This window comes from Protopterus annectens, chromosome 1.part2 (assembly GCF_019279795.1).
Source record: "Protopterus annectens isolate FY-2018-M chromosome 1.part2, PAN1.0, whole genome shotgun sequence".
In the NCBI taxonomy this organism is placed as follows: Eukaryota; Metazoa; Chordata; order Ceratodontiformes; family Protopteridae; genus Protopterus; species Protopterus annectens.
The window spans coordinates 965,361,375-965,379,264 of NC_056727.1; positions in this window are offsets into that span (position 1 = coordinate 965,361,375).

The following is a 17,890-nucleotide window of genomic DNA, read 5'->3' on the forward strand; positions in this document are numbered from 1 at the left end:
ATAGCACTGCCCAGCTGGGACATAGGTGGAATCCCAGGGGTGTATTTATTGTTCCCCATCCAGTTATCCAGGTTGCACTTAAAAAGGATTAATGAGGTACTCTGCTTTACATGTAGAGGGAATCTATTCCACAAAAGGGGGAGTCTCTGGGACACAAATCTGTCTCACCAAGTCCTGTTGATGTCACAGACCGGGTTGAGTTTGCGCATGTGGGTTACTCGAGTGGAGCTTGACTTGCGGATATTCAGGAATCCCATCAGGGCAGGATCTGAGATAGCTTTGTATGCCAAACAGAGGTAATCTCTGAAGAGTCTGCAGGAGACTGAGTAGAGGGACAGGGCTTTTAGCCTATCTGTGTAGGGTAGATGTTTGAGGCCCTGGATTCTCTGGGTGAGGAATCTCTGTGTTCTTTCTAGCTGCTGCATGTGCTTTGTGAGGTACATGCCGAAAGGGGCACTGCATTCCATAATCGGTCTTATAAGGGAAGAATACAGGCATGTTATAGCCACCTTTTCCCTGGATGAGATACCCTTACTAATGAAGTGGGCCATGTAGAAAGCTTTCCATACAACAGAGGCAATATGGTGGTCAAAAGTCAGTTTACTATCAACCTGGGTTCCCAAGTCCCTCACGACTGATTGCGGGCTTAGTGCTTTATTATCAATGTGATAATTTGTGGGAACATTATTCTCCCCAAAAGAGATGATGATGCATTTTTTGGCATTCAGTTTGAGACCATGTTTCTGGCACCAGTCATTTGTTTGGGTGAGACCCTCTTGGAAGATGTCCATATCACTAGGGGAATTGATGACAGCACCCAGCATGCAGTCATCTGCAAACTTGGTCAGCCATAGCCCACTAGATTTGGCCTACACCTCTGAGAAGTATATCCCAAACAGCAGGGGCCCCAAGACTGATCCCTGGGGTACCACCACTTGTTATGGGTCTAATACTTGAGGTGGTTTCCCCTATTTTGACTAGGTGGATTCTATCAGTGAGCCAGTTTACTACCCAGCTGATAATATACAGTATGGATTGATGTCTAGTTAAGAGAGTTTAGCTATTATACCTGAGTGGGGAATAGAACCAAAGGCCTTGGTCAGGTCAAGGTAGGCAGTGTGCACTATCTTCCCCTCTTCTATGGCCTTGGTGAATGTCTCAAAGAAGTCAACCAAATTTAACAGGCATGACCTCCCATTGACAAAACCAAATTGTGTGGGATCAAATGTCTGGAGGCTGCCAATGTCGTTGTTAATGAGGTCCATGATATTCCGCTCCATGGCCTTGCAGATCAGGCTAGTTAGGCTGATGGATCTATAATTTCCTGGATTGGTGAATGCGCAACCTTTGTGCAAATGGATGACAGTAGTTGTCCTCCACTCGGCTGGGACAAAGCATAACTCAGGCTTTGGTTGAATAGGGTGCCTAATGGTGCTGCAAGTTCCTGTCTGAGTTAATGCAGCCTGGGATGTTATCAGGTCCCATGGAGGCTGTGTTTTTTGCCTTTGAGAGGGCAGTGATGACTTGCTCCCTAGAGATAAGGGGGGGGCAGGTACTGGAGATGCCCTGTTTTACTGATGTGAGGGAGACAGAAGTAAAGTTTTCACTGAACCTGTCTGCTAGCAGGTTGGCTATATCTATAGGGTTTGTGTATGTGGTGTCCTTGACCACCAGTTCTGAGCAGATCTGGGTGCTTCTCCTGAGATTGTGGACATATGTGAAGAAAGTCTTATGATTGTCTTTAGTAGATGTGGCCAGTTTGGACTCGAAGTTTGCTTTGGAGGATTTCACTAGTGCTCTTATTTGCTTGTTCAGGCTAAGGAAAGATTGCTTCCAATTAGACACCTGCTCAATCTTGGTCCTGGACAGCAATTTTTCCTTTTATTATAGAGTTTATTTATTGTAGATGTCCACCAGACAGGTTTACTCTTCCTTGAGGAGGATGATTTCATCCTGTCTGGTATTCCTGATTCCATGCAGCTATATAAATGTAGTACTTTGGTGTAAGTTGGACATATGTGCCAGTTACTGTGGAGGAAGAGGGGGCTGTAAAACTGTTTATACCTTCCCTCAGGAGGTTGTAATCAGCTTTGGAGAAGTTTTTTTGTTTGACCCTAGCTGGGGGGGGGGGGGTTAGGGGAGATGCTTACTTCAAAAGTGACTGCTTTGTGGTCAGATCTTACCAGGGATGATGACACTGTAGGGATGCTACAGTGGTTACTCATGTTTAATACCAAGTCCAAGATATTTTCACCTCTTGTGGGAGTATCATCAAACTGGTCCAAGGCATTTGCATTGACGAAATCAAGGAATCTCTGGGCATTTGTGTTTTGGCATGAGTATTCCTTCCAATCTATGATTCTATAGTTAAAGTTGCCCAGGATCAGGGTAAAGGGTTGAATCTTGATAGATTTGAATAGGACCAGATAGGTGGAGTTGGCATCTTGAGTCAGAGTTGGAGGCCTGTAGCTAGCTATGATTTGAATAGGGGTCTTGTCAATTGTTAACTTCACCTGAATTGTTTCCTGTGCATCATACTGTTTTCCTGCCTATACGTGTGTATGACTTATATCTATATATATATATATATATATATATATATATATATATATATATATATATATATATATATATATATATATATATATATATATATATATATATATATATATATATATATATATATATATATATAGATATAGATATAGATATATAGATATAGATATATATATGTATTGCAAATTCATCTCCTTTTGTTTTGGTGCCCATGGCTTGGGGTCTGAATAAATGATAGGATGAGTAACCTGGTATGGCTGGGGTGCACTCCACAGCTTTGAACCAGGTTTCTTTGACTGCACAAATGTCATCTTCTTTCAGGGTTAAGAATGCTTGCAATGAGTGAAGTTTCTTGTTTAGACTCCTAGCATTTAGCAGCATAACCTTAAATTTACATTTTGATAAAATTTTTATGTTGGTAGTTTTGACCTCATAGCATTGCCTAAAAAAGTCACTATGGGGAGGCAAGAACCTTTGCCAGGAGCCTGAAGCCCAAGGGAGAGAGATACAGGCCATCTTTGACAAAGGATTGTGGCTCGTCATTCATGTCATCCCAGGCAGTCAGGTACTGGATCCCCTTTGAATGACACCAGAAACTAAGCCAATTGTTAAAGTCAACCATTTTCTGTTTGTATTGAGGCATCATTCTGGGTGAAGGTAGAATGCTGCTTAAGGTTAGGGACATACCTGCCTGGGTCACATACTCAGCAAGCTCAATCATGTCTCTCTTCGTATAGTCCAGGGAGGTATGTCTCAAGTCATTCACTCCAACATGGACTATGAAAGAGTCATAACAGTACCTGTTGAGAGACTTGGAGTGCACTGGTGATATGGTGGATTCTGCCACTTGACAAACAACCGTGATTTTCTCCTTATCCAGCCTGGTGAGAGGCACATCTGCATGTCTCACAATAGAGTCTCCTATGACTAATATGTTTGTTTTATGTTTAGACCTTAGTGGCTGTGAGACACAGGTGTGTGGGCTATGTGTGGTGTGTGGTGGGCAGTCGAGTTTGCATGCATCTATTCCTCAGAGGTCTCTTTTGTTTGGGTATGCTTTTGTTGAGGGCCTCTGCATATGTGGAAGTGTGTTGTGTAGTTGTGGGTGGTGTTTGAGGTGTGGTGTTCATGTTGCCAACCTTTTCAGTGCAAGATATATTGGTTTGTTGGGGAGAGAGAATGACACTAGGTGTTTGATGTATTATAAAACATTCTGTTATCCCCCTCAGCCATTACATGTATACTGTACTGCACGTAGCATAAACTTGTCAATATCCCTGGCCTCTCTGTTATAAATTTAGAATACTTGATCTCACCAGTGCATTTGTTTAGCTCTCAGAATGTTATGACAGTAGCATAATTTTATAGCCATTACTGCATTCACATATTGTCAGATTCTACCTTTTATTTTTTGACGGGGTTAATTTTGTTTGTAAGAGGGGACTGCTGCCCTCTTTAATCTCTCAAAATTACCTTTTTTATGATAGATAAAGGAGCTAAGGAGGGCAGTAACCTCCCTTACAAACAGAAGTAATAGAACAATCTGTTAATTTTGTTGTTTTGTATTTTACAGCACTTTATTTACTTATTTTGCCACACTTTTACCATGTAGCCCAGGAATAAAGTGCAGCTCCAGTGGTAGTACAGTAAAGGAACCGGTGATTACAGAGAACACTAGAACTTCCATAATGACATCACTTGATATTCAGGACCAGCAGTCATGCAAGATCCAGTGTTCTAAGTAATCATCCTCTGTCTTTATAATGTTGCTCAGATATGCAACAATGTGTATGAGTCTTGGCATCATTTTTATCAAGTTATTTCTGTATGTTTAAAACAAAAAGAAAAAGAAATGCCATGAAATTGAAGAACACAAACCAAAAAAGAATAAACTCTCCTATGTCCCTGATTTTGTAGAACATCCCACTTTGACTGCTACGTATTTGTACTGTCCCTTGCAAAATTGTTTATTTTATAGAAATTCTGTTTATCTTTTAAACAAGTGAAACTACATGAACCATCGACACAAAAATCAGTAACAGTGCAAAGAACAAATTCCCCAGCTATAATGCAACCACTAGTAACTATGTGCAATGCTTACCAACTCAGCATGATACATTTTTACAGTAGGCCAGATGAAACATGTCAAAGTAAAAGAACAAGGAAAGCATTATAAAGACTCCTCAAAACAAATATCAAAGTAAAAAGAGTCATGTATCACATCATATCTCCAGCAATCCCATTACAGTCTGTCATACACGTGGGACAGTATCCTGATAATGTGAGCTCCCAAGCACATAAATAATACAACTCAACTGAATAATAAAAAAGGCTCTTATTTCTTCCCTACACAAAGTGCTTCTGCTCTTTCACATCCTGGAACAGAGTGGATTAACTATAGAAGACAAGACTCCACTGGACCCAATACCTGCATATCACTTTTAGTGACTGGCGGCACAATTCTAAATATCCAGAACTTCCAACCAAAAGAGCACCGCAGCATAAAAATAGTCTTCACCACATCAGCTATGTAGTTTCAGTTCGGATTCACCCTACAACACTCATAAAACATATGAACGTTGTCAGCTTTATCCTGGTCACATCTCCATCAAGATCCCTCTCCTTCCCCTACTAACCTGGCACATTTGGTGGTTGTCATATACCATCTATGGATGAGGTGCATCTTCTGATCCTTAAATATAGGTCAGTTGTTCACATGATGTAGAGTGTTGTAAAATTGTTCGATTTTCTTGTAAACCACTGAGAATTACAGTCAGTCAATAATGCCAGACATTAAAGGTTCATACTTACTATTATTCAGAAAATGCATGTTGGTGCAAAGTGTTCTAGTAAATCTATAAATAAATTACATTTTTAAAAATAATCTCTTATTTGGGCCTTCTTCTCCCATTCATCCACACCCTCAAACATTTTTTTGGCTTTGATCTCCTGATGATTCAGCAAAGAAGCCGATAAGTATGCCTAAAACTTATTCACTTTCATCTAAAAAAGCAAAACATATCAGTCAACTTTTTTAATGTGCTGGGCAATAACAAAACAGTAAAATGATACCAACTGATATGCTAGATGAAAGTGCTTAACTTTTAACTAAGTTTACCTTGTTGGTTAAGTTACAGATAACATGAAGGTGTTATTCAGTTGTATGCAACATACTTCTTGCTACCACTCCAAGTTCCTAGCACTCACTCCATTCTCCCATCTGCTCCTAGCATCATTAACTTAAAGAGCCAGTCTGAGACTGTGTAACTCAAGCAATTCCTAATTGTGCTCCTGTATAATACACCCTCAGATTGCACCTTTCCCTTTTGATCTAGCACCTATAAGCCAAGTGTGTGACATTCTACTTTTTTTGTTCAATATGCCAAGGTGGCTCTCTCAAAAGACCTACGAATGTCGGAAAGATCAAACAGGCAACCAGGAAGCAGAGAGCACAAATATATGAACAGTTAGGCAGACACACAATCCTCATCCACAAACAAAGTTAGTTACAAAATATAAACATGTGGGCATTGTGCAAACCTCTTAACAGTCCAACATTTTGCAGAATGTCCTTGATTTTTCCTCATATTTTTACCCAGTGTCCTGTAAAAAAATTATTTTCTGGTAAATCACTAAGGATTACAAACAGTCCGTAATGCCAGACATTAAAATGTTATATTTCTTATTGTCCAGAAAATCATGTTGATGCAAAACCTGTCGTTCTTATAATTTTTTAATGTTAATTAGAGAAATATGTTAAAAAATATCCCAATTTTATCCCTTTGCCCTCTGATGTATTCATCTTTGTCCACAATTGTTATGCAAAACAGTTGAGACGTATGTCGCAATGGCATTTTAAACACTTTATTGAAAGAAAATAAAACTTGGAAACCTACAAACATCAGAAAGATCAAGCAGACAAGAGGGAAGCATAGAGTACTAACATTTAGTCACTAACGTAGGTGTGTTTGTCACCTGTGCAAATAAATTAAACTACCCAAGTATAAACATGTACTTCAAATGATATTTTAAACCCTAGACTGACAAAATGCAGTTATGAAGCTACTGTTATGTTTGCTGCATTCAGCACATAAGCTGGGTAAAATGGTTTAGCATTGCTGAATTTAACAAAATTATTTAAGAAAGAAAACAGAAGCCTCATGGCTGAGTTTACCTGCAGCATTACTGAGCAGTGAGCAAAAATATAAGGAAAAATCAAGGACATTCTGCAAAATTCTGGACTGTTGAGAGGTATGCACCATGAGCATATGTTTATACTTGCTGTAACTGGGCCCCTGAAGATATGGCCCTGGGGGTGGGCAGCTCGAATTGCCCCTATTATAGTATACCATTGGCAGAGAGTGATGACATATACCCTTCTGGACACTGGCTAGGAGACTGGCTACCAAGTTGTGTTGTTTAGCTTATAAAGATGCTATTTCTAGCATCTTAGTGGGGTTAGTTTGTTTGTTTGCCTGAAAACAATGCTCACAGTGGCTCATCACACAGCTATTATGCATTTCTGAATCACTCCACTATGTTGTTTGCCATCACTTGCAGTTGGTAACATTTCCACAATGTCACCCATTTACATATCATTATACAGTCATTTGCATATTGTGCTCACAGTGCTCTTTCCCATGTTAGTGGGATCATCTATCATGTGTCCTTTAATCAACCCCACCCTGTTTGTCCCCAGTTCCAATATGCTATCATATGGCTTTGACAATGTGCATCACAATACAACTGCTTTTCCATCACAAATTTCTGTTCACAAAACTGTACCCTTATTTGGCCTTTTCTATAAGATGGCAGCACCAGCCAGGTAGACAGCTAACCTCATCAAATATGGACCAACATGTTGTTTCTTTCGGCTTTTCCCGGTTAGGGGTCACCACAGCGGAACTCCGGTCTGCTAATGATTGGCAGTTGATTTTTACGTGATGAGTTGCCAGCCCTAATGCACAACCTTCAGCAAAGGTATGCCCATTCATGCATGTCTCCACACAGAAGATGCTCTAGATGAGAATTGAACCGGACAGCATCTTACTGTGAGGCAACAGCGCTACCGCAGCACCACCACCGCAGATCAAATATGGACCAACACAAAAATTTGAAAACATCCAAATAATAGAAGATTGAGCACTGAATTATGTAGTATCCCCACAGAGAAAATTATGCTTCAGTTGAATTCACACACCATAGGCTTTACTTGCTTGCTATGTCATTTATTTCTCATCTGTTGCATTACCTAAGGTCTTGTTGTCCAGTTTTTTAATTTACCCTGTATGGGAACACATGAAAATAATTTATCACCTATTCTTTCTTTCTCTGTACTGCAATTGTCTCTTGGGTCATAAATAACAACTGTAAATAAACTTGAAAAGGTACGTTGAAATGATATTCTTTTTGCACCACTCCCACTGCAAAGGGGTTGACTACGTAGTGGTTTCATATCAGAGCTTAAGCTGTGGAACAGCCTTAGCAATAATGAATTTGATGTGAGTGTTGAATGTAAGAACAGGATCAAGAAGAACATTGGGACCAGGCAGGGGTGTCCTCCTTTCCTTTGGCATTTGCTTTATATTTATAAATATAAATATAGAGAATAAGTTAGGCATAAGAATCAAACCATAAAGTACTCCAAAGGAAAAGTGAGCTTAAAAGGATAATGAGGTAGCAAGTTTGAACTGAAAAAGTACATTGTCGAGGTATTGTTTAGCCAAGACAAAAAAATCTGAGCCCAAGATAAGCGACAATAGGTGCTGAAGAAAAAAGATATACTCTCAAATCATGAAATTTCTGCTTACATACAACATCCTGTCCTGTTCACAGTTTTACACCCATGCACTGGCCCAGCAATCAGGGAGCCTCAGTCCTCACCACTAACACCAGTGAGGGGCATCCATACTGGGAAAGGATAATAAATACACACACAGTAGAGTACAATTTCCCTTAAGAGCACACAGAGATCACAGTCAGTCTGGGGCTGGTTTCTCCCTTTCTTAACAGGTCACCAGTAAGACTCACCCTGGCACAGCTATAGGGTCCAGCTCTCAGCCTAGTGGGCAAGCTAAAACCTCCAGCACCCTCTCTGTCCAACCAGTGCTTTGTGTCCCTGCCCAAGTAGATGACACACATATCCTTTGAGATAAGAGTTATATACAACTGCACAGACACTGCTAGAGAAGGTTGGCACAGGTTCTTCAGCTGTTCCCCTTTTACCCAAACTATATGGTAGTACCACTAGCCACCACCCACTAATATTTATCAGCTACTAAAAAGGCCCTTAACAAAGGGTGTACAATTATCACTGTACAATATTATTATCCAAATGGTAAGTGCAACTGAACAGTCAAGGCTTATTGCAGTTGCTTGGCCAGTTTCACTAAATACATGCAATGTACTCTTAGAGCTTAAAGTATATCTACACAAAACAGCTACAATTGAAAGGTTTAAAATATTTAATAATAAATAATAAAAACACAAGACAATACTTCTTACTACATAGTGCTAGTCAAGAGTTCAGAGATCACAGAGAAATACTTAAAATAATACAGTAGAAAAGTTCTGATATCAATACAGGAAAAAAAAACTAATCTAATCTTCCTAGTTCCTAGCTATATCTAAGAGAAAACACAGTTCTAAAATAAACTTACATATAGAACACAGGCAGAGTGCTGGTGAGTTGATGTTCTCAAGACAAATGCTAAATGCCCTAAGTTTCTCTGTCCTTAAATTAATAACACAGTCCCACTGATTCATTTCAAATTACATAATTTCTTTCTGGTTCCCAGGCTAACAGAAACTCAGAGGCTAATAGCCCTTTTGACCTTGCAGCTGGTCATGAAGCCAGAGCAATAAAATCAATTATACATGTAAATTCTAGCCATTAACTGTGGCCTCAAAACATTAGGCAGAATGCCTCCCTCTAGACATCTCGGATCAGAGTTTTAGAACAAAGAATTTCACAATGCTTAACTTATCAGCTTTCTTACAGCAGAGTGCACTGTTGTTACATTTTTTTCAGTTCAACAACCAATACAGCTTTTCATATTTAAGAGAACAAGCCTGTGGCTTACATTAATATTTACAAATGACAGAATTATCTACAAAATTCTATCTAGCTTGGCTGGCAGCCTTCACCTATCTTCACCCCCCCCCCAGAGAACTCAAGCTAGTTTTTCAAGTTACCCTTGAGATACGTTGCTTGAGAGGGTTAGGTCTATCTGAGTATACCTTACCCCATTTCCTGTCTTGAGAGCCCATCTGCATTGGCATTGCAAATCTCAATGCGGTGCTGCACTGACATATATGCTTGCAACCCTAGGCTCCATCTTAGCAACTTGGCATTTTGCTGGCTGGCTCTGTTTAACCATGTTAGGGGATTGTGATCTGTAACTACAGTGAATTTTCTTTCCTACAGATAAGGCTGAAGTTTCTGCAGTGCCCACACTATGGCTAGACATTCCTTTTCTACAGCTGCATAGCATTCCTCCCTGGGTTGGAGCCTATGACTGAGTTAAACCACTGGGTGCTCTTCTCCATCTGAAGAAATCTGGCTAAGTACAGCCCCCATCACATGGGTTGAAACATTCACCTGCACAACAAATTATTTGCTGTAATCTGGACTGGCTAACACAGGGGGTCCTACCAAAGCTTCCTTAAGCTTCTGGAATGCCTGCTCACATACTGGGGTCCACACTACCTTATCTGGCCTGTTCTTCCTTGTCAGGTCTGTGAGGGGAGCAGCTATGGTACAATAACTGGGGGCAAACTTTCTGAAGTACCTTGCTGTCCCTAAGAATGCCCTCACCTGCTTTTTGGTAACAGGTACAGGCCATGCCTGAATGGCTTCTACTTTGGCAGGTTATGGCCTGGTCTTACCACTCCCCACTCTATGTCCCAGGTAGGAGACCTCTGCCATACCCAACTGACATTTGCTGGGCTTAATAGTCAACCCTGCCCATTGTAGTCTGCCCAGCACCTCCCTGATATGTTGAAGGTGCTCTTGCCAGAAATGGCTGTAGATGTCAATATCATCTAGGTAAGCAAGGGCAAACCCTCCTGCTCCTGCTAGGATATGACCTACCAGCCTCTGGAAAGCTGCTGGGGCATTTTGCATCCCAAAGGCCACCTTTATGAACTCATACAAGCCAAAAGGAATCACAAAGGCTGATCTCTCTCTAGCACTGGGAGTTAAGTGTACCTCCCAGTAACCCTTGGTAAGATCAGTGGTTGCAAGATACTTAGCCCCACCCAGCTGCTCCAAGGCATCATCTGTCCTAGGCATGGGGAAAGCATCTGACTATGTGTGACTATTTAATTTCCTGTAGTCCACACAGATGCTGGTGTTGCCATCCTTCTTTGGCACCAGCACCACTGGGGAGGCCCAGGGACTGTTGGAATCTTGAATTACCCCTAGTTCCAACATTTCCAGTATCTCTTCCCTCAGAGTCTGTTTGACTCTCTCTCAGGCACCCTGTAAGGGGCCTGCCTAATAGGCCTTTGGGGTCCTGTATCCACCTGGTGCTGCACCAGGTGGGTGCATCCTGGTTTCCCAGTGAACATGTCCCCAAAGTAATGTAACACTTCTTGGATTTCTTGAACATGGGTAGGAGATAACTTCTGGGACATTGCTACCTCTGCCACTGAGGTATCTGTCTGAACCTCACTGAGGAGATTAGTCACCAGATCTCCACCAGACTCCTCCTGAAAGCTACTGCAAATACTCAGTGCAAGGGACTCCCTATCATGGTAAGGTTTCATCATGTTAACATGGTACAATTTATACCCCTGCCTCCTGCCTAGCAGTTCCACCATGTACTTAACATCACTTGCCTTTCTTACCACTTTGTAGGGTCCCTCCCAAACTGCTTGCAGCTTGTGTCTGACAGGAATGACAAGCATTACCAGCTGCCCTACAGCATACTCTCTAGCTCGAGTATCCCTGTCATACCATACCTTTTTCTGTTGTTGGGCTTCTGCCAGATTCTGCTGGGCCAAGCCCATGAGTTCCCTGAGCCTTGTCCTAAGGTTTAGGACATATGCCACAACAGAGTCCTTGTGAGATTCACACTCACCTTCCCACTCATCTTGAATTAAATTTAGAGGTCCCCTCACCCTATGTCCATACAACAACTCAAATTATGAAAAACCTGTGGATTCCTGGGGAACCTCTCTGTAAGCAAACAACAGATGGGGCAAATATTTGTCCCACTCCCTCTTAAACTGGTCTGCAAATGCCTGTAGCATGGACTTGAGTGTAGAGTTTAACCTCTCAACAAGACCATTTAGTCTGGGGATGGTAGGGGGTGGTCTTCAGGTGCTTCTCCCCACAGTCCTTCCACAGACAACCAGCAGGTCTGACATGAAACTGTCACCTCTGTCAGTCAGTATTTCCTTTGGGAAATCTACCCTGCTCAAAATCTCTAACAAAGCATTTGCCACCTTTTCTGCCTTAATAGAAGACAAAGCCACCTGCCTCAGGGTATCATGTAGCATAATCTACCAGCACTAGGATATACTTTTTCCCCTGTGGAACTTGGGGTACTCAGAGGCCCCACAATATCCATAGCTACCCTCTGAAATGGCTCTTCAATCACAGGCAAAGGAATCAAAGGAGCTTCCACCTTGTCTCCTGCCTTGCCTACCTTTTGGCACTGCTCACAGGTCCTGCAGTACCCTGTTACATCTCTGGAAATTCCAGGCCAATAGAAGTTCTGCATAATATGTCTCTTTGTACGTTTTATGCCAATATAACCTGCAAATGGAATATCATGGACTATGGCTAGAAGCACCAGATGGTAGGCTCTAGGTACTACTAACTGCTGTACCCTCTCACCTTCTAGCCCTTCCTTGGAGGCCCACTTTCTATATAGTAACCCTTTGTCCCAATATACAGATTTCCCTTTCCCTTGAAAATAGTGTGACTCACTAGCTACCTGCCTCAGCCCTTGCAATGTAGGGTCTGAGAGATTAACCTGTCTCAATTCTCTGTTTGTAACCCTTCCCAGCTTCCATTCCACAGGATGTCTGGCATCCTCTGACAGTAGCGCTTCACTGTCATCCTGGGTGCTACTACTCACCTCTACTTTTGCAGTCCCTCTGTCCAAGGGAACATCAGTACCCACAAGCAGCTATGGCTCACTTTCAGTTTCACTGCTACACTGTAGCTTCCTCCATGAAGTAACCACCTCACCAGTCCTGGCTGCAAGTATGCGGTCTGTCTGAGTCTCCCCCAGGCTATCAGATCCACATGCTTGTCTTAACACCTGACTGCGTTTAACTGCATTAACACATAGTACTGCCTTATTAAAATCCTTCCTTATCAGGACAACTGCAGGATGGTAGTTTGGTACCCCTGTTGTCTCAAGACTACCTACTATTGGCATTTTGTCTTCCCCACTTACTGTCTCCCTCAACTTTTGTTCCCCACCTTGCCTCCATGGACATCTGTATAGAACATGGCTCCACTGGTTGCATTCAAAACATTTAACCCTAGGTCCTGGACATGTACCTGGCCTAGTGGCTTCCCCTGCTACTGGCAGATTCTGTTGAGGCAGTCTGTGCTGCCCACCATGGGTTACTTTATACCCATGAGCAGTACTGGGGCATCCCTTTCCTGTGCAGGGATGCCCTGCTTGCTAGGTATAAGTCTCCCTTCTTCCCCAACTCATCTGAAGTAGCACATTGTCTATCAGCTAACCAGATCCTCATGTCCTGAGCCAAAGTGCAATGGGCTTGTTCCATCACTATCCACTCACCCACCTATGAAAATAAGTGCTCAGTTCAGCAACATATTCACACACACTTTCATCTGCCTTGCGTCTATGCTCACGAAACTTTTTCCTATAAGTTTCAGGTGTTAGCTTAAAATATTCTAACAAGTGATTCTTAACAGCAGTATAATCGAAATATTCACAATCAGCAAGTTTAGACAACACAGTTACAGCTTTACCATGGAGTAAGGGGGTCAGGAACCGTACCCAGAGCCTTTGGTCAACATCATACTGTTTACATACTCTTTCAAACATATGAATGAAACTATCAAAATTATCCCCCTCTTTAAACTGTGGAAGAAATTTACTGACCTTTTATGCTTCTGGGGTCCAGTTACTCCCTTCCCCATTACCTCCATGACTCTGGCAAAAAGTCAGCATCTCCTTTTCATGCTGCCTCTGCCGGTCCTTTTCCACAGCTTCCAGGCATAGCAGTTTCTCACTCTCCTCAGCCTATGAACATCACAGTTTCTCATTTTCCTCCATCTCTAGATGCCTCAGTCTCTCAGCTGCTTCTATTTCCAAACACCTGACCTCCAGCTCAAGTCTCTTTAGCTCCAGATAGATTTTTAAATCCTTCGCAGAAAGTTTGAGCTGTCCATTCTCTGATTTTGGTACATCTCCATGGCCAGTCTGATCATCCTCCTGGTTGCTGTTTACTGATGCAGCTGTGACCAAAGCTGCAATCATGTCTTCCTTAGTCAGGCTTCCATGCACCAGTCCCCTAGCCTGGCACATCTTAGCCAGCTGGCTCCTTGTCAGCTTTCTGTACTCCTCTGCTGACATGTTTGCCTGCTCTCCCTGACTAACTAAGCTAACAAAAGAAATAAAACAATTGTAATTTGAACTCTGAGTCTTCACTGCGTGGCTGATTTAGAGTACAAAAACACCTTCAGTGATCTCTGTACACAAGCTACAGGAATTCACACTACCCACACCAGTACAAGCCAATTAGTATTTGCCAACCAATTAATATGTGGTGTGGATATCCCACCACTGCCAAACAATTAATATGTAACAACCGTGCACTGTCCCAGCAATCAAGGAGCCTCAGTCCTCACCACTAGCACCAGTGAGAAGTGTCCATATATGGAAATGATAATAAATACACACACAGTAGAGTACAATTTCCCTTAAGAGCACATAGAGATCACAGTCAGTCTGGGGCTGGTTTCTCTCTTTCTGTCCAGGTCCCCAATAAGACTCCCCACCTGCACAACTATAGGGTCCAGATCTCAGCCTAGTGGGCAAGCTAAAACCTCCAGCACCCTCTCTGTCCAACCAGTGCTTCATGTCCCTGCCCAAGTAGCTGACACACACACCCTTTGAGATAAGAGTTATATACAACCACACAGACACTCCTGGGGAAGGCTGGCACAGGTTCTGCAGCTGTGCCCCTTTTACCCAGACTATACAGTAGTACCACTTGCCACCACCCACTAATATTTATCAGCTACTAAAAAGGTCCTTAACAAAGGGTGTCCAATTATTACTGTGCAATATTATTATCCAAAGGTGACTGCAACTGAACAGTCAAGGCTTATTGGAGTGGCGTGGCCAGTATCACTAAATACATGCAATGTACTCTTAGAGCTTAAATTATATCTACACAAAACAGCCACAGTTGAAAGGTTTAAAATATTTAATAATAAATAATAAAAACACAAGACAATATTTCTTATTACATAGTGCTAGTCAAGAGTTCAGAGATAGGTCACAGAGAAATACTTAAAATAATACGGTCGAAAAGTTCTGATATCAATACAGAAAAAAATAATCTAAGCTTCCTAGTTCCTAGTTATATCTAAGAGAAAACACAGTTCTAAAATAAACTTACAAATAGAACATAGGCAGAGTGTGGGTGAGTTGGATGTTCTCAAGAAAAATGCTAAATGCTCCAAGTCTCTCTGTCCTTAAATTGATAACACAGTACCACTGATTCATTTCAGATTGCATCATTTCCTTCTGGTTCCCAGGCTAACAAAAACTCAAAGGTCAATAGCCCTTTTGATCTTGCAGCTGGTCAGGAAGCCAGACCAATAAAATAAATTATACATGTAAATTCTAGCCATTAACTCTGGCCTCAGAACAATAGGAAGAATGCCTTCCTCTAGACATCTCAGCTCTGAATTTTAGATCAAAGAATTTCACAATGCTTGACTTATCAGCATTCTTACAGCAGAGTGCATTCTTATTACATTTTTTTCAGTTCAACATTCAATGCAATCTTTTCACATTTAAGAGATCAAGCCTGTGGCTTATATTAATATTTACAAATGACAGAATTACCTACAAAATCCTATCTAGTTAGGCTGGCAGCCTTCACCTCTCTTCACACACAGCATGGCTTTCGACCTTTTCATAGCACTACTACAGCCTTTATCTCATTCATTAACTATGTTAATGAACATAGAAATAACCATAAGTATGTCTCTGCAGTCTTCTTAGAGCTTTCCAAGGCATTTGACATGGTGCCCCATGCCAGACTACTTGACACCTTGACTACCCTCTCTTTTTCACCCTCAGCCATTGCCTGGTTCGCACACTATCTCTCTGTTCTCTGGGAAGGTGAACTATCCCCCCAACTTCCAACAACCATGGGAGTACCTCAAGGCTCAATGTTAGGACCACTGCTATTCTCCTTATTCACAAATCATTTTCATATCTCCGCCCATTATGCGATACTCATACAGTATGCAGATGATTCTACGCTGGTCTGCTCAGCTCCCTCACTAACAACCTTGCAACAGATGACTCAAGTATCTTTTAACTCTGTAGAATCTTGGATAAACACATTCAACTTATTCTAAACCCCAACAAAACTAAGTTGCTCCTATTCCCACCCACTTCAGCTAAAGCCATCCCCTTCCTTTCACCAGCATGTCTAAAAATGGTACTGTTATCTCTCCTTCTCCCCATACCAAACTACTTGGGGTTGAGATCTACAACAATTTATAGTTTGATATCCATATCTCTCAAACCATCAAAAAGGTTCATAAAAAAATGGGAATTTTATTCAGACAAAAAAGGTTCCTTACTGACCAGGCACAAGTCACCCTTGGACAAACCCACCTGCTTTCCACTCTTCTATATACAGCCACCATTCTTATCTGTGCCACAAAAAAATGACCTTCCAAGACTAGAGTCTTGCTATAATAAAATTGCTAAGTTTGCCAAAAACTTCAATTTCAGAACTCACCATTGCCAGGCCCTAAGGGACTATATCCATATTATCAGATTGCCACTATTTACAATATTCTAAAACAGCCTGAGAAAACCCCTGCTCTTAGCCACCTCCTGACTCCCTGTACTGCAAATCATCCTCTTCACTCAAATGAAAAATTTTTGCTCTGCATTTCCAGAGCCAACAATACTGCAGGGAAATCCTTACTGTCACGTAACCATAGCTAAAGCCTGGAACAGCCTTCCACCTTAACTAACAACCCTGTCCACTATCAGCCAGTTTAAAGTCTCACTCAAAAATCACATGACTAAAACCTGGCTATGCTCCTGCATTTCACCTGCCTAGCTAGATTGAAAAATGGCACCTAACCTAGGTGGTATGATTTAATTTGACTAGCCATGCTACCCACTTACCTCTATCCAATATTATTACTGAAGTATCATTTTAATATTTTTATGAATCCTAATTACTTACAAACATTTTGAATGTCTATATTGCTATGCCTATTTGTTAATCACTGGTAGTTTTCTGTATATTAGTATATAAATATCTATCATTGCGTGTTCGAATGATTAGATGTGGAGCTCTTCTCTCCGGGCCTCCACTGTAAATAGACCTGTATCCAGTTGGAACTTCCCAGTAAACAAATGTGAAATAAATAAATAAAATCTGCAGGGTAAAATGCTTTTCTACATCAACAAAAATATAAATGCAGCAGGTAAAAGTTCTTTGTCAAAAAAGATAGTGTTGGTGACTAGATGGAGAACTTTAGAGGTGTTGCAGCTGCAGTGAAAGCAGTGTTGTCTAGGAGATGGAATGTATCTGTTTTACGTAATCTAAATTATCTGCTTGTACAGAATTTAAGTGTTGTTGTGGTGAGGAGAGTTTGCATTGGGGAGAAATTAGGTTGTGTGGTTAGAGATTTAGAAAGAGGAATGATACTAGACATTTTTCCATTCTGTGTGAACATTATATAGGATGGCAAGTAAATGTGCCTGACTTTCTGAGGAATTGCGGTTGGAGTGGACTAGATACAAACAGGACCTGGGAGGCCGTCTAATAGACTGTGAATAGTATTTGGAGGGATGAACATGAATTTGCAAGTGGGATAAGGCAGTTCACTGTCTCTCTGATTATTCTGGGAACTGGAAGTAGTTGGAGGTGTAAGGTTACATGGGTGGGATGGTGGGCTACTTGCAGAAAAATTGCAATTTCTGTTTATTTGTTTATATAGTAATTATTATAACATCTAGCTGCAATGTACATGCTGGGAAGTTTTTCTTTCTGAAATCTTACTGTGAACTAATGCCATACAGTAAGGATAACCCATTTAAAAATGTGTAAGGTATATAATATAAATGAATAATTG